The sequence below is a fragment of the Dipodomys ordii genome, unplaced genomic scaffold (genome assembly GCF_000151885.1).
Source record: "Dipodomys ordii isolate 6190 unplaced genomic scaffold, Dord_2.0 Scaffold68, whole genome shotgun sequence".
Taxonomy (NCBI): Eukaryota; Metazoa; Chordata; class Mammalia; order Rodentia; family Heteromyidae; genus Dipodomys; species Dipodomys ordii.
The window spans coordinates 3,298,538-3,301,837 of record NW_012267284.1 but is presented as its reverse complement, the minus strand read 5'-3'; positions in this window follow the sequence as shown (position 1 = coordinate 3,301,837).

Below are 3,300 nucleotides of genomic sequence, written 5' to 3'. Positions count from 1 at the left end.
TTCTTTTAGCCATACTGGAATTGAACTCAGGGCCTGGGCGCTGTCCCTGAGCTTTGTTACTCAAGGCTGTTCTATCACTTTGAGCCACAGTGCCACTTCCAGTTTTCTGGTGGTCAATTGGAGGTAAGAGTCTCACGAACTTTCCTTCCCAGGCTGGCTTTGAACTACTATCCTCAGATCTCAGACTCCTGAGTAACTAGGATTATAGGTGTGAGCTACAAGCGCCTGGCAAAGGTGAACAATTTCAATTGCCATAAATCTTCCATCAGGATTCCACAGGGCCAGGCTGGGAAAGATGTAGAAGACATCAGTGTTAACATTTCTGTACAGGGAGGAGGGAGGAAGGAGGAGAGAACCATGGAGCACCAGTGAGTCCTCCAGCTATCCTAGAGCTACCCAGCCTGGTCAGAAGATGGCAGCCACAACATTGCTAATGGAGGGAAGACCAGATGGTAGAGTAACCAGTAAGGAAGTTGGGTTGAGCAGTAAGAAAACTAGAAAGTCAAAAGATTTTCTTGATTGGTTTTTGGTGATGTTACAGGTGGTTTTAAGAAGAGCTGTTAACTAGTTGCAGTTCATTGTGGTTTGGATAAAAAGTGTACCTCTAAAAGGCTTGTGTTGAAAACTTGGTTTCCATGGCTGCTCAGAGGGTTCCAACCCTCTGCTGGACCTCAGAGTAGATACTGTGTTCTGCCATTCATTGGTGTTCAGCCAGTGGGATTTGGGCCCACTTGTTACACAGTGATAGCTGGCTAATATTCCCCATCCAGGGTTGCTCAGTCCTCCCTGCTCCAACCACCCAAAGCATCTATACCAGTGACTTCTTTGTGTGCACTTTGATAGCAATATCCTGCTCCCTGCCACACCACTACTGTTTTTCTTGGCCCATCCCTTTCCCCTGATAGCCCCTGGGTCTGGAGCCTTCTGGGGGGGGGGCAGCACCTCTTGCAAACTGACCAGCCTGTCCCCCTTCCCCTCTTGTTCCCCTCTTACCTCTTACCTCCCCACCTCTCCCTCCTCCCTCCCCCTCCCTACTTCTTCCCTGCTCACCTCTCCTTCCTCCCCTCCCCTCTCTCCTCCTCACCTCTCCCATCTCCTCTTCCTTTCCTTGCCTTCTCTCCCCACCTCTTTCCATCTCTCCTTCCTTACCTGTCATCTCCCCATCCCTCCCCTTCTCTCCCCTCCTATTTCCCCTTTCTCCACATCTTCCCACCCCTCTCTCCTCACCTACCTCTCCACCTCTCCCCTCCCTTCCCCTTCTCCTTCTCACCTCTCCCCTCCTCTCCTCACATCTCACTCCCCACCTCCCCCTTCTCCTCTTTCCCCTCTGCCTCTCCTCCCCTTTCAGCATGGCTTCCCTCCCCTCCTCCCCCTCTCTGTTCAGGCATTATTCACACAGGAGAGCTGGCACAATTGACAGGGTAGGTGGGTCCCCAGTGCTCAGTGACCTCCAATGCCAAGATATCCTGGCAGAAGGAGCCAGGCCTTTGTGCAAGAGACAAGCTCTCCTGGCAGCACACACTGTCCCTGCCAACGGCAAGTCCTGCGGCTGTGGCTGTGACTTGAAGTATTCATGACAAGACAGGCTTCCTGCCACACACAGCCCACCCCCCAGCACCCTCGATGAAATGAAAAACCTCATGATGGAGGAGCTGCCCCCAGGGAACCCCAGCTCCCCTTTAGAGCACACCCCCCAATTTCAAAGCTACCTTGAAGCTGGAACTCTTTGGGAGGGGCACATGCTGATGTCTGATTGTAGAGCCCCAAACTCATGCATTTGGTTGTAATGAACAGCATGGCCCCCAACTGGCTGTGGGGACCAGGACGTCTCTGTTAGGACCCACCAGGAAAGATGGCACACTTGGATTTTGGTGCCTGGAGATGGGCTCAGGAAGAAACTGTTCACAAAGGAATGGAAAAGGTACTAGGAGGCAGAGGGAAGGAAGGCAGTTTTGCCACCAAGGAAAGATTTGGCCAGGTGCTGGTGACTCAGCCTGTAATCCTAGCTACTCAAGAAGCTGAGATCTGAGAATCGTGGTTCAAAAGCCAGCCAAGGCAAGAAAAGATATGAGATTCTTAGCTCCAATTAGCCCCAGAAAACCAGAAGTGGAGCTTGGCTAAAAGTGGTAGAGTGCTAGCCTTAAGCTAAACAGCTCAGGGACAGTGCCCAAGCCTTGAGTTCAAACCCCACAACTGACCAAAGAAAGAGGGAAAACTTCGTAGTGGGACCAGGGCAGAGAGTCCCATAGATTGCAGCATCATGGGATGGTTTATCTCCATGGATGGCCACAGCTACCCCTGGTCCATTCATCAAGCAAGGATCTGGTGCCCTGGCCTTGTTCTAGGTACAACAGGGCTCCTGGTGGGTCCCCATGCTTGAGCCCCACAGAAATTCAAGCCCAGGAAATTGCACAGAAGCCATTTGTATGGATCCATGTCCTGGGTGCTGATTGTCCTGTCTTGCTGCGGGTATCTGAGAGTGGATGACAAGCAGGTGTTTTATTGGGGATTTGGGCCCTGAGGGAGGGGTAGGGTAGATGCAAAGCTGGAGGGGAAATCAATCCAGCACAGGGTACATGAGCCCCACCACCATGCAGCTAGCATGAACTTGATCATGTGAGCTGCTTCAGGAGACTGTATGGAATAGGAGCCTCTGAACCATGCTAGTGGGGGAGCTATGGGCAGGATATTTATAGGCAGAGTTACATGGTGCTTTTATGAGCATGTTATAGTTACATATACATATATATGTCAGATATATTATATAAACATTTATTTGCATATGTCAGTCACTGGTTGATGATACTATCTGAAGAATGTCACTCCTTGTCAGGTACTTTGGGCTCCTGAGCCTGAGGCATCCTCCAGACTAGGTGACGTTTGGAAGAATACACAATGCACAATAAGGAAATCTTAGGGACATGTGGATTTGGGTCATCAGCTGCAGTAAGACTTACCCAGAAATGACTGTCACGAAGACATGTGGTGGTGCATGTAGCAGGGTGGCAGGGTGTTGCACACCTGTAATCCCAGCTGCAGGAAAGGCAGAGATAAAAGATTGTGCTTCCAGGCCAGCCCCAGCCCAGAGAAACTCTATGAGAAAAAAAAAAAAAGGCTAAAAGCAAAGGGACTGAGGGTGGCGGGGGCAGGTTAAGTGGTAGACAGCTTGCCTAGCAAGTTCAAGGCCTTGAGTTCAAAGCTTAAAGTGTGTATTACAGAGAAAAGCAAGGGAAGGAGGATGAGGGGAGGGAAGGCAAGGGGAGGAAAGGGAAGGGGAGGGAAGGGAAGGGAAGGGAAGGG